This window comes from Schistocerca nitens, chromosome 1, assembly GCF_023898315.1.
Source record: "Schistocerca nitens isolate TAMUIC-IGC-003100 chromosome 1, iqSchNite1.1, whole genome shotgun sequence".
Taxonomy (NCBI): Eukaryota; Metazoa; Arthropoda; class Insecta; order Orthoptera; family Acrididae; genus Schistocerca; species Schistocerca nitens.
The window spans coordinates 1,194,559,290-1,194,574,720 of record NC_064614.1 but is presented as its reverse complement, the minus strand read 5'-3'; positions in this window follow the sequence as shown (position 1 = coordinate 1,194,574,720).

The window sequence follows — 15,431 nt, the reverse complement described above, 5'->3', positions numbered from 1 at the left end:
ACTCTATCCTGTGCAAGCTTCTTCATCTCCCAGTACCTACTGCAACCTACATCCTTCTGAATCTGCTTAGTGTATTCATCTCTTGGTCTCCCTCTACGATTTTTACCCTCCACGCTGCCCTCCAATGATAAATTTGTGATCCCTTGATGCCTCAAAACATGGCCTACCAACTGATCCCTTCTTCTAGTCAAGTTGTGCCACAAACTTCTCCCCAATCCTATCCAATACCTCCTCATTAGTTACGTGATCTACCCACCTTATCTTCAGCATTCTTCTGTAGCACCACATTTCGAAAGCTTCTATTCTCTTCTTGTCCAAACTGGTTATCGTCCATGTTTCACTTCCATACATGGCTACACTCCATACAAATACTTTCAGAAACGACTTCCTGACACTTAAATCTATATTCGATGTTAACAAATTTCTCTTCTTCAGAAACGATTTCCTTGCCATTGCCAGTCTACATTTTATATCCTCTCTACTTCGACCATCATCAGTTATTTTACTCCCTAAATAGCAAAACTCCTTTACTACTTTAAGTGTCTCATTTCCTAATCTAATCCCCCCAGCATCACCCGATTTAATTTTACTACTACATTCTCATATAGAACACTAAAAATTATTACTGTGCTTCAGTATTTTCACAGGTGATTTTTATTTACTTTGATACATCAGGTGTTTTCAAAACGTAAGTTACTCATGTATATCACGCTCACACTATTCCGCAATGAGAGTGGAACTGTCAGGAGAGTGTATATGATTTGGAAGTTGAAGTATCCAGGACAGTGCGTCTAAGCTTCACGCAGATTCACCGCGAAATTCTGGCAATATGGACCAAATGTAATTCGCTGCCAATTTCAGTGAAACAGTGCCATCATTTTGACCAAGACCTCACAGACGCAGGTGATGCTGATGGGGAGGAAAGCCATGGACATCGAACCGGGCGACAATGATGCAATTGAGGAAGCGATTCGCAGCAGCTGCAGATTGTCTGACAATGAGGATATTCACACAGCTGTTCAGGCATGGCTCCTTTGCTAAGGAGCCGATTTCTGTTGTAGAGAATTGGAACGATTGGCACAGTGTTCTGACTGTTGTTTACAGAGACTTGGTGCCTATACTGGAACGTAGTGTCATATATCTGCGTCACTTTGAAGAGTAGTGCAGCATTTACAGAAAGCTACTTGGTCTGCCGTAATAATTTGTAATTTATTTTTTGAAATCCTCTAGTGGGTATTTGCAAAAAAATCAGTGACAAGGCAAACATTTTACAAAGTTCTCAATACTATAACCTCCTAAGTATCACTCCCAAATGGATCGTGAGGACAAGATTCGATTAATTACACGAGGCACAGAGGCATTTAAATAATGATTCGTTCCATGCTCCATACATGAATTCAAGGAACCCTAATAACACCTGCAATTGGTCGTGGTCTTTGCTATGTGCTTCACAGTGGTTTGCACATTATATACGTTGATGTATACACTGAATTGACAGAAGTCATGGGATACCTCCTAACAGCATGTCAGACGTCCTTTTGGCCGGTGTCGTGCTGCAGCTCGACATGGCATGGACTCAACAAATCGTTGGAAGTCCCCATTCAACCAATCGTTTACCCTCCAGAAATATTGAGCCATGCTGATTCTATAGCCCTCCATAATTGTGTAAGTGTTGCTCCTGCAGGATTTTGTGCACGAATTGACCTCTCGATTCTGTCTCTTGTCGGGCAATCTGGCTGCCCAAATCATTCTCTAGAATGTTCCTGTCACCACTCGTGAACAGTTGTGGTCCAGTTACATATTTGGATACATGAAGTGCATGAATAACTGCAGATCATCTCCAAGTAGACGAACATAACCATTTCCAGTCAATGACCTCTTTAACCAGACCAGGAGACCCAGTCCACTCCATGTAAACACAGCCTACACCGTTATGGAGCCACCACCAGCTTGCACACTGCCTTGTTGACAACAAGGGACCATAGTGTCATGTGGTATGCGGCACACTCGAGCACTACCATCAGCTCTTACCATCTGAAGTCGGGATTCATCTGATCAGGCCACGGTTTTCCAGTCGTCTAGAACCAAACCAATATGGTCTTGAGCCCAGGAGAGGCGCTGTTCGTGATATCGTGCTGTTAGCAAAGGCACTCGAGTGGGTTGCCTTCTGCCATAGCCCATTAACGCCATATTTCACTGCACTATCCTAACAGAAACATTCGCAGTGCGTCCTATATTGATTCCCACGGTTATCTAACGCAATGATGCTTCATCTGTTAGCTCTGACAGCTCTGTGCAAAAGTCGCTGCTCTCTATCGTTAAGTGAAGACCATCGGCCACTACGTTGTCTGTGGTCAGAGGTAATGCCCGAAAATCGGTGTTCTCAGTACGCTCCTGACACTGTGTATCTCGGAATATTCAGTTCCCCAATGATTTCCGTAATAGAATTCCCGTGTATCTATCTCCAACTACCATTCCGAGTTTAAAGTCTGTTAGTTGCAATCGTGCAGCCATAATCATGTCGGAGACCTTTTCACATGAATCACCTGGATACAAATGGCAGCTCCGTCAACCCACCGCCTTTTTATACACTGTGTACGTGAAACTATATGTGCACATTGCTGTCGAATGATATTTGTCATCTCCGTGTCCGATGTGCTGTCTGTCTGACAGTCCAGACTACACTCGCAGATCAAATTATGGAGACGAGACTGTAGTCAACGCAAAACTTGGCAGTAATTAGAGTTGACAGAGCGTTAAGACAAACAAGACGCCCGACCGCAAGCACGAAACGAGAGCGCCCCTGGGAGTGGAGGCAACCGGCCGCAACAAGTGGTTAGTTACCGAGGAGACGGGACACGGCGACCCGAGTAGCCTCGCCCACGCGGCAGCCAGGACAGCCAACACCCCGCCACCAGCGGGGATTACCCGCGGCGCATTGCTAATCGGGCCCGGCGCGGCGTCTTCCAGGCGGCCCCCATCAGCGCCAGCTGCGCCGCAAATTGCTAAATTACTCTTGCGGCGCGTAATTACGGAGGCGTAATCGAAACCTCATCAGCGGCGATCGCGGTCGCCGCCCGCCAATTCATTATGGGTTCCACGCTGATTGATGGTTTTAAACGAATAAAATGTAGCTCCCTGGACAGATGGAAATGGATCTTTTTCCGAAGTTTAATCACATTAGTTAGAGCTTACCTTCAGACTGCGCACGCCAATCACGCGCACTGATAAGCGTAAATGGATGGCTGTCCTAAATATAAATCCATTCTCTGACAAACTAAGTTTTAAACTATTCGGGCACATGTGGATGATGTTTATAAAATGCGGCCTATAACTGAGCACACATAGGCCCTAAAGCATATTAGTTAGGAATTTTTAAACAGTTGTCTCCTTACAAACTTACGAGATTTTTGTATAAATGAAACAGCACCCATCCGTGGAATACAAAACAATCCCAATGCTAAGTCATGTGCCGGCCGGTGTGGCCGAGCGGTTCTAGGCGCTTCAATCTGGAACCGCGCGACCGCTACGGTCGCAGATTCGAATCCTGCCTCGGGCATGGATGTGTGTGATGTCCTTAGGCTGGTTAGGTTTAAGTAGTTCTAAGTTCTAGGGGACTGATGACCTCAGATGTTAAGTCCCATAGTGCTCAGAGCCATTTGAACCGTTTTTTTTTTTTTTTTTTTTTTTTGCTAAGTCATGCGCTATTTGAGACGCAGTGGAAACAAAAGCTCAGGTAAACAATGTGGGACAGTCAATGAAATTCTCCTAGATATGTGACCGCATTGTAATTGTGAAAATTCTCTGACATTTCGGCCACTGCTGTAAGTGGCCTTCCTCGAGCTGTTTTTGCTAACATAAGAAGAACTTCAACGGCAGCGGAAGTCTACGTTTACAAATGTAGAATCAGTTTTGTTGCAAGCCGTGCTCACTCAGGTACGACCAGCCCTTAGCGGCTCGCAATCTTATCTTATTTACAACTTTTCATGACGTCGCCTTTCCGGCTTACATTTTTTTTTTTATAATGTGACTTGTAAGTACTGTCTGAATCTCTTTCGAGTCAGTGCACACTTTAGTTTATTAATGTCTTATATACCTATTATCTTTTAGAACAGTTAGTTTAATTCTGAAGACGACGCTCATAGTAGCGTCGAAACCTGGTCAATTTTGACTTAATATTTGTGACCGAGGGCTTATTTGTTCTAATATAAATGTACTGGGTGTTTCAAAAATGACCGGTATATTTGAAACGGCAATACAAACTAAACGAGCAGCGATAGAAATACACCGTTTGTTGCAATATGCTTGGGACAACAGTACATTTTCAGGCAGACAAACTTTCGAAATTACAGTAGTTACAATTTTCAACAACAGATGGCGCTGCGGTCTGGGAAACTCTATAGTACGATATTTTCCACATATCCACCATGCGTAGCAATAATATGGCGTAGTCTCTGAATGAAATTACCCGAAACCTTTGACAACGTGTCTGGCGGAATGGCTTCACATGCAGATGAGATGTACTGCTTCAGCTGTTCAATTGTTTCTGGATTCTGGCGGTACACCTGGTCTTTCAAGTGTCCCCACAGAAAGAAGTCACAGGGGTTCATGTCTGGCGAATAGGGAGGCCAATCCACGCCGCCTCCTGTATGTTTCGGATAGCCCAAAGCAATCACACGATCATCGAAATATTCATTCAGGAAATTAAAGACGTCGGCCGTGCGATGTGGCCGGGCACCATCTTGGATAAACCACGAGGTGTTCGCAGTGTCGTCTAAGGCAGTTTGTACCGCCTCAAATTCACGAAGAATGTCCAGATAGCGTGATGCAGTAATCGTTTCGGATCTGCAAAATGGGCCAATGATTCCTTTGGAAGAAATGGCGGCCCAGACCAGTACTTTTTGAGGATGCAGGGACGATGGGACTGCAACATGGGGCTTTTCGGTTCCCCATATGCGCCAGTTCTGTTTATTGACGGAGCCATCCAGGTAAAAATTAGCTTCTTCGGTAAAGCAAATGCTGCCCACATGCATATCGCCATCATCAATCCTGTGCACTATATCGTTAGCGAATGTCTCTCGTGCAGCAATGGTAGCGGCGCTGAGGGGTTGCCGCGTTTGAATTTTGTATGGATAGAGGTGTAAACTCTGGCGCATGAGACGATACGTGGACGTTGGCGTCATTTGGACCGCAGCTGCAACACGGCGAACGGAAACCCGAGGTCGCTGTTGGATCACCTGCTGCACTAGCTGCGCGTTGCCCTCTGTGGTTGCCGTACGCGGTCGCCCTACCTTTCCAGCACGTTCATCCGTCACGTTCCCAGTCCGTTGAAATTTTTCAAACAGATCCTTTATTGTATCGCTTTTCGGTCCTTTGGTTACATTAAACCTCCGTTGAAAACTTCGTCTTGTTGCAACAACACTGTGTCCTAGGCGGTGGAATTCCAACACCAGAAAAATCCTCTGTTCTACGGAATAAACCATGTTGTCCACAGCACACTTGCACGTTGTGAACAGCACACGCTTACAGCAGAAAGACGACGTACAGAATGGCGCACCCACACACTGCGTTGTCGTCTATATCTTTCACATGACTTGCAGCGCCATCTGTTGTTGAAAATTGTAACTACTGTAATTTCGAAAGTTTGTCCGCCTGAAAATGTACTGTTGTCCCAAGCATATTGCAACAAACGGTGTATTTGTATCGCTGCTCGTTTAGTTTTTATTGCCGTTTCAAATATACCGGTCATTTTTGAAACACCCTGTAGAATAGTATTATTGAACTATACATGAACTAAAATACTCCTTCGCTGGAGATCAGTTAATCACTACACTACAGTAGGTCGTGGAAGTTCATGATTATCACTGAATTCACACAAATCAGAACGTAGGCTGAAGGCGATAATGATGAAATATTAAGTTCCTGGTCATCTCCGATGCCAAGTCCCGTGAGGAGATCACGTTATGACACTGAAGTTGGCAATGCGAACCGATACCACAGACATTAGTGAGAGCTCCCTGCAGTCCACAACAACGTATGGGAGGCACGCCTCCCCTCGCAGTGTACCAGCGCCCTCAAGCTGAGTTCAGTATAGCGTCGAGCTAGCAAGAGCACTGCCCAGTTCATGACCTTTTGTGAAGGTGTCAACGACCAACGTGATGGACTTGTTGATTTAAATGTGAAACATTGTTCTGCGAGAAAACAGTTTGGTAATCTGTGCATTAAGTAAAATGTTTTATCCATTTATGTAATAAAGTTGACTACTGTTTCATCTGTTATAGTTAAAACTGAACCATCTTCCAGAGCACAGAAAGAACGCACAGCTGTAGCCGTACGAAAGTAGTTTCTCCCAGCCTGGGGCCTGATGGTGGAGGCAGCTCTCTCGGCGTATGGTGGCTGATGTGAGATGGTGTCGTACGTAGCAAAGCTGCCAGTCGAGACTCTGGTTGAAGAACTGCAGGTGCAGCCAGCACCAGGCGCAGAGCTCGACGAAAGGTGCCTGCGTACGGATTTGCGTATCCCCGAATATCCAGGCCACGCAGTGATACTAGAGAAATTACAGTCATGTTCAGAAAAAAACACAACAGAATGACTAGATACAGTACAAGGATATTCACGGCACATGTACATTAGTGTGCTCTGCAGAAATTATTATCGTTTCAGTCACCGCGGTTCAGTATGTGACTTGTTAGCTGGAGGGCACAGGGTGCGCCATATATCTGATAACTTGTTCCATTCATGAGAGCATCGATGCGTATAAGACGCGAATGCCGTCCTATGGTATAGCCATCTATGCCGCATTCACTTGGTTCTAAAATTCATCTGTGGTGGTTGGCACTGGGTCATAGCACTGCAGCCGCTGTTCCACCATGTCGCATACTTTTTCGATTGGCGGCAAGTGTGGTAATATGGCGGGTCAGGGCAAAAGGCTGACATCCTGTAACACCAAGAAGCCACCTGTTCGTGCAGAAACATGTGGTCGTGCATTGTCTTGCTAATAAATGGCTTCTGGAGTGTTCTGCAGAAAGGTTACGTCTATGGATCGGTGGATTCGCGTAGGTCACACTGGTCACAGTGCCCTGGACACACACCAACTGTGATGTGTGGTTATAGCCAATAGCAGCCCACACTACAAGGCCTTGAGCTGGCACTGTACATCTTGTGTTAATGCAGTCACTATGATGCCAATCTGCCTGTCTGCGATTGTTTTCAAACAAGTCGAACCTGGATTCGTCAGAAAACAAGACAGCACAACCGGGAGCACCTCCGAAGATGTGCAGCGTAGCTTTGGACGAAACGTAAGGGATAGAAGAGTTCCATGGACCACGGCCATACAACCCGAAAGAATTCTGAGCAGCTGAAACATCTGGTCGTGAAAGCGTACACTATCTGACCCATCCCTCTCCCCAGTGATGTCGTTCCGTACACCATTGGTGTCTAGCATATTTCCTCACATTAGTCAAAGTTAAGGCACAGGTCATCCCCGTTTTCAAGAAGGGACGTCGGAGAGATATCTCTAACGTCAATCAGTTGTAGAATTTTGGAACACGTATTATGTTCGAGTATGATGACTTTTCTGGAGACTAGAAATCTACTCTGTAGGAATCAGCATGGCTTTCGAAAAAGACGATCGTGTTAAACCCAGCTAGCGCTATTCGTCCACGAGGCTCAGAGGGCCATAGACACGGGTTCCCAGGTAGATGCCGAGTTTCTTGACTTCCGCAAGGCGTTTGATGCAGTTCCCCACAGTCGTTTAATGAACAAAGTAAGAGCATATGGACTATCAGACCAATTGTGTGATTGGATTGAAGAGTTCCTAGATAACAGAGCGCAGCATGTCATTCTCATTGGAGAGAAGTCTTCCGAAGTAAGAGTGATTTCAGGTGTGCCGCAGGGGAGTGTCGTAGGACCGTTGCTATTCACAATATATATAATATATATAAACATCGGAAGTTCACTGAGGCTTTTAGCGGATGATGGTGTAGTACATCGAGTGGTTGTAATAATGGAAAATTGTACTGAAATGCTGGAGGATCTGCAACGAATTGACGCATGGTGCAGAAAACGGCAACTGAATCTCAATGTAGACAAGTGTAATGTACTGCTAATACATAGAAAGAAAGATCCTTTATCATTTAGCTACAATATACCAGGTCAGCAACTGGAAGCAGTTAATTCCATAAATTATCTGGGAGCACACATTAGGAGTGATTTAGAATGGAATGACCATATAAAATTAATCGTCGGTAAAGCACATGCCAGACTGAGATTCATTGGAAGAATCCTAAGGAAATGCAGTCCGTAAACAAAGGAAGTAGATTACAGTACACTTGTTCGACCACTGCTTGAATACTGCTCACCGGTGTGGGATCCGTAGCAGATAGGGTTGATAGTAGAGATAGAGAAGATCCAACGGAGAGCAGCGCGCTTCGTTACAGGATCATCTAGTAATCGCGAAAGCGTTACGGAGATGAGAGATAAACTCCAGTGGAAGACTCCGCAAGAGAGACGCTCAGTAGCTCGGTACGGGCTTTTGTTGAAGTTTCGAGAACATACCTTCACCGAGGAGTCAAGCAGTATATTGCTCCCTCCTACGTAAATCTCGCGAAGAGACCATGATGATAAAATCAGAGAGATTAGAGCCCACACAGAGGCATACCGACAATCTTTCTTTCCACGAACAATACGAGACTGGAAAGAAGGGAAAACCGATAGAGGTACTCAAGGTACCCACCGCCACACACCGTCAGATGGCTTGCGGAGTATGAATGTAGATGTAGATACACACACAACCTGACAGCCACTTGCACGAAGACCTGAACGATACGCAACAGTAACTAAGGAGACAAGAAGACAAATCGGGAGTCGATGCACACACACACACACACACACACACACACACACACACACACAGAGCCGACTCATGAACGATCGGCGAGCCAAAACGCGTCGTCCGGTAGGACGACCGACTGACGATCCACCAAGACCGTGGCCCGGCTCAAGTGATGCGTGGCGGCAATGGTCGGGCGAGCCATGTCGAGGCCTACCTCACTGCTGCTCCAACCCGACTGCACTGGTGCAGCATTGCAACTCCCGACTGGCAGGTCCAGACCGTGCTCCAGATGCGTTCCAACTGACTGGCAGACCCAAACTCGCGACCCGAACTCCCTTACGACAACGACGGGGAAGTAAATAGCAGTCGAGTAAAAATACTACGAGAGAGGATATATCGATAATCGCTGCTAGCACCGGTCACGGTCTGGCAAAGCAGCAACTCAGTGACAGTAGTAATTTAAATTAACGTAGCGAGATGGAAGTACGTCATAAACAGGGTGTAAAATACATGATGGCGGGAACACGAGCCACGCACGGCTCAGGTTGCACATCTGTCACGTTGAGAGAATCTCTTCAGTCGTCGTTGGTCACGTTCTTGCAGGATCTTTTTTCCGGCCACAGCGATGTCGGAGATTTGGTGTTTTACCTGATTTCTGATATTCACGGTACACTCGTGAAATGGTCGTACGGAAAAATCTCCACTTCATCGCTACCCCAGAGATGCTGTGTCCCATCGCTCATGCGTCGACTGTAACACCACCTTCAAAGTCACTTAAATCTTAATAACCTGCCATTGTAGCAGCAGTAACCGATCTAACAACTGCGCCAGACACTTGTTGTCTTACATAGGCGTTGCCGACCGCAGTGCAGTATTGTGCCTGTTTACATATCTCTGTATCTGAATACGCATGTCTATGTTTCTTTGGTGCTTCAGTCTATAATGTTTCAGTATAATAACAATAAGATATACCAAGGTCTGTTGCCAGTCACTTTTTTGAATACACGTGTCTATACCTATTTTTTCGCACTTCATTTACCACAAAGTGCGATAACGCTCGCCCCCACACTGCCAGTCGGACTATGTATACACTTCACCGATCTGGTTTGCAACATCCTTCATACTGGCCAAATCATCCAACGAGTGATTTTCGGCGACCTGAAGAAGGAGAGGACGTCGGTTTCGGTGACGAGAGGACGTGAAAGTGTGGCTGCGTTTGTGGATGCGTCAGCGGCCGAGCACGTTCTACGAAACATGAGTTGATTGTCTCGTCTCCCAGTGGGACAAATGAGTATGAGGATTACTTTTTAATGGAACCATTTCATGGTCCCATTGTGACGGTTTTCATTTGACTGCCCCTTATAAACGAAAATAAAAATTTTTCCGACTCATTTGCAGTCACTGTTTGGAATGATTTTTCTCTTTTGGACAACTCTTCTTGCTTCCTGTAAAAATACCGTATAACAAAAATGTGATGAATTAGATGAATCGAATGTAAACTAGTCACGAAGTATCTTGAAAACTTTGAATATTTTTTTATGTGAACGGGATAAAATTCGAAACGTTCTTGAGACTGCGCCCATTGTTACAATCTATTAAATGAAGTAAATTATTATGGATAGTGATAATGATGGTTATTATTATAACTTTTATCATTGTTTAGTTTCTGAAATTCAATAATATGTATATTATTTAATATTTTTTGTTTACATTACGATGTACTCAGGCCATCTAAATTAAAATTACATAAAACTGAATTGCAAATTGCCACAAGTATAAAATCGCTCTAAACGAGTAGAGTTAAATCTTTTGAAGAGAAATATCTCTAATATTAGGAAGAATAGATGAGGAGATTTAGTGGTTGTTTGCCCCTAAATGGAACATGGACTGCGGGAAAACCGGATCAGAAGAGAATCGAAGCGTTTGAGATTGTGGTGCTACAGAAGAATGCTGAAAATTCGGTTGACTGATAAGAAAGGAGGAGATTCTCGGCAGAATCGGAGAGGAAAGGAATATATAGAAAACACTCACAATAAGAAGAGACAGGATGGTAGGATATCTGTTAAGGCATCACTTCCATGGCAGCGCTAGGGGGAGGTCCAAAGCGTAAAAACTGTACAGGAAGACAGAGATTGGAATATTTTCAGCAAATAATTGAGGACATATGTTGTAATTTATACTCTGAGATGAAGAGATTGATACAGGAGAGGAATTCGTAGTGGGCCATATAAATCCAGTCAGAAGACTGATGACGCAAAATAAAAAGAAAAGTCAACTCGGCTCTACCTGGAAAGAGCAGAGAAAGTAACGTAGGTTTCCAAGATCAGTGTTAGCCTCCACGAAATTGTTGCGAGTAGCAGACCGAATGTGAAAATAATCAAGCGAAATGGTCGACAGCCAATAAGAATTTTATAATAATCGTGGAATACATAGGTCTTGAGTTGCGAACATCGAATCGAGCCCCCCTCCCACCAAATGACTGTCCATTGTCTTAAGAACTCCAACTCAGAATGTTTTATTACGAGTTAAAATACTATAACCAGACTTATGAATCCGGTGCATTATCTTGAAATTTTTTATCAGGTAGCAGCTTCAGTTTGTCTTCACTGATTCACCTTCCTGTCGCTCCCTTGCCCTAGAAACTCCCCCTCCACCACCCCCACGGTTTTCAGGTTGAATACTCTCACGCTGTACGCTTTTGAGGATTAAAGGGCATCGTAGCAAAACAACTATTAACTACCCTCGGTTATTGCTCTCCTAAACGTCACAGTTTATAGCTGAGAATTCTCGTATCGACACATCAAATTAGATATTAACTTCGTGCCTTAACTTAATCTAGTCTGCACTAATTATAATACTCTGCAACATCGTTCAAGAGGATTATTAATCAATATTATATGGTGTCAATTAAAAGCAGTTTCGAAGTTCCCTGCCACAACAGGATTATTACGCAAGGCAGTTAAATAATTCTTCTGTTGATATCGTCAGCGTTTGCATAATTTAATATCCCACAAAGACAGAATTCATCAGTGGTGAATTTACCAAGTTTAAGCTCACTTTCGTCTGCCCCTGCTGTCGAGATAACTTGTGATTGCAGTGATACCTCGACCCGAGGATAGGTGGTCCAACCGAGAACAGACGGAGCACACAGTGTAGTTGGATAAGAGTGAGGCAGGAAAAAAACTTTTTTTTTCGGATAAATCACACAAGCATGCGGCTGAACCTATTTAGGGAAACCTCGCGAAGCCTACTGACACGAAGAGCCGAGTTTGGTAACTACTGTCTAACTACACTTTGAATAGTCGGTTTCAGTCATACTTATGGAATTTCATCATGATAATTTACTTCCACCATGAACCATGGACCTTGCCGTTGGTGGGGAGGCTTGCGTGCCTCAGCGATACAGATGGCCGTACTGTAGGTGCAACCACAACGGAGGGGTATCTGTTGTGAGGCCAGACAAACATGTGGTTCCTGAAGAGGGGCAGCAGCCTTTTCAGTAGTTGCAGGGGCAACAGTCTGGATGATTGACTCATCTGGCCTTGTAACATTAACCAAAACGGCCTTGCTGTGCTGGTACTGCGAACGGCTGAAAGCAAGGGGAAACTACAGCCGTAATTTTTCCCGAGGACATGCAGCTTTACTGTATGATTAAATGATGATGGCGTCTTCTTGGGTAAAATATTCCGGAGGTAAAATAGTCCCCCATTCGAATCTCCGGGTGGGGACTACTCAAGAGGACGTCGTTGTCAGGAGAAAGAAAACTGGCATTCTACGGATCGGAGCGTGGAATGTCAGATCCCTTAATCGGGCAGGTAGGTTAGAAAATTTAAAAAGGGAAATGGATAGGTTAAAGTTAGATATAGTGTGAATTAGTGTTCAGTGGCAGGAGGAACAAGACTTTTGGTCAGGTGATTACAGGGTTATAAATACAAAATCAAATAGGGGTAATGCAGGAGTAGGTTTAATAATGGATAAAAAAATAGGAGTGCGGGTTAGCTACTACAAACAGCATAGTGAACGCATTATTGTGGCCAAGATAGACACAAAGCCCATGCCTACTACAATAGTACAAGTTTGTATATGTCAACTAGCTCTGCAGATGATGAAGAAATTGATGAAATGTATGACGAGATAAAAGAAATTATTCAGGTAGTGAAGGGAGACGAAAATTTAATAGTCATGGGTGACTGGAATTCGTCAGTAGGAGAAGGGAGAGAAGGAAACATAGTAGGTGAATATGGATTGGGGGGAAGAAATGAAAGAGGAAGCCGCCTTGTAGAATTTTGCACAGAGCATAACTTAATCATAGCTAACACTTGGTTCAAGAATCATAAAAGAAGGTTGTATACCTGGAAGAATCCTGGAGATACTAAAAGGTATCAGATAGATTATATAATGGTAAGACAGAGATTTAGGAACCATGTTTTAAATTGTAAGACATTTCCAGGGGCAGATGTGGATTCTGACCACAATTTATTGGTTATGAACTGCAGATTGAAACTGAAGAAATTGCAAAAAGGTGGGAATTTAAGGAGATGGGACCTGGATAAACTGACGAAACCAGAGGTTTTAGAGAGTTTCAGGGAGAGCATAAGGGAACAATTGACAGGAATGGGGGAAAGAAATACAGTAGAAGAAGAATGGGTAGCTCTGAGGGATGAAGTAGTGAAGGCAGCAGAGTATCAAGTAGGTAAAAAGACGAGGGCTAATAAAAATTCCTTGGGTAACAGAAGAAATATTGAATTTAATTGATGAAAGGAGAAAATATAAGAATGCAGTAAATGAAGCAGGCAAAAATGAATACAAACGTCTCAAAAATGAGATCGACAGGAAGTGCAAAATGACTAAGCAGGGATGGCTAGAGGACAAATGTAAGGATGTAGAGGCTTGTCTCACTAGGGGTAAGATAGATACTGCCTACAGGAAAATTAAAGAGACCTTTCGAGAGAAGAGAACCACTTGTATGAATATCAAGAGCTCAGATGGCAACCCAGTTCTAAGCAAAGAAGGGAAGGCAGAAAGGTGGAAGGAGTATGTAGAGGGTTTATACAAGGGCGATGTACTTGAGGACAATATTATGGAAATGGAAGAGGATGTAGATGAAGATGAAGTGGGAGATAAGATACTGCGTGAAGAGTTTGACAGAGCACTGAAAGACCTGAGTCGAAACAAGGCCCCAGGAGTAGACAACATTCCATTAGAACTACTGATGGCCTTGGGAGAGCCAGTCATGACAAAACTCTACCATCTGGTGAGCAAGATGTATGAGACAGGCGAAATACCCAAAGACTTCAAGAAGAATATAATAATTCCAATCCCAAAGAAAGCAGGTGTTGACAGATGTGAAAATTACAGAACTATCAGTTTAATAAGTCACAGCTTAAAAATACTAACGCGAATTCTTTACAGACGAATGGAAAAACTGGTAGAAGCGGACCTCGGGGAAGATCAGTTTGGATTCCGTAGAAATGTTGGAACACGTGAGGCAATACTAACCTTACGACTTATCTTAGAAGAAAGATTAAGAAAAGGCAAATCTACGTTTCTAGCATTTGTAGACTTAGAGAAAGCTTTTGACAACGTTAACTGGAATACTCTCTTTCAAATTCTGAAGGTGGCAGGGGTAAAATACAAGGAGCGAAAAGCTATTTACAATTTGTACAGAAACCAGATGGTAGTTATAACAGTCGAGGGACATGAAAGGGAAACAGTGGTTGGGAAAGGAGTGAGACAGGGTTGTAGCCTCTCCCAGATGTTATTCAATATGTATATTGAGCAAGCAGTAAAGGAAACAAAAGAAAAATTCGGAGTAGGTATTAAAATTCATGGAGAAGAAGTAAAAACTTTGAGGTTCGCCGATGACATTGTAATTCTGTCAGAGACAGCAAAGGACTTGGAAGAGCAGTTGAATGGAATGGACAGTGTCTTGAAAGGAGTATATAAGATGAACATCAACAAAAGCAAAACGAGGATAATGGAATGTAGTCGAATTAAATCGGGTGATGCTGAGGAGATTAGATTAGGAAATGAGACACTTAAAGTAGTAAAGGAGTTTTGCTATTTAGGGAGTAAAATAACTGATGATGGTCGAAGTAGAGAGGATATAAAATGTAGACTGGCAATGGCAAGGAAATCGTTTCTCAAGAAGAGAAATTTGTTAACATCGAGTATAGATTTAAGTGTCAGGAAGTCGTTTCTGAAAGTATTTGTATGGAGTGTAGCCATGTATGGAAGTGAAACATGGACGATAAATAGTTTGGACAAGAAGAGAATAGAAGCTTCCGAAATGTGGTGCTACAGAAGAATGCTGAAGATAAGGTGGGTAGATCACGTAACTAATGAGCAGGTTTTGAATAGGATTGGGGAGAAGAGAAGTTTGTGGCACAACTTGCCTAGAAGAAGGGATCGGTTGGTAGGACATGTTTTTAGGTGTCAAGGGATCACAAATTTAGCATTGTAGGGCAGCGTGGAGGGTAAAAATCGTAGAGGGAGACCAAGAGATGAATACACTAAGCAGATTCAGAAGGATGTAGGTTGCAGTAGGTACTGGGAGATGAAGAAGCTTGCACAGGATAGAGTATCATGGAGAGCTGCA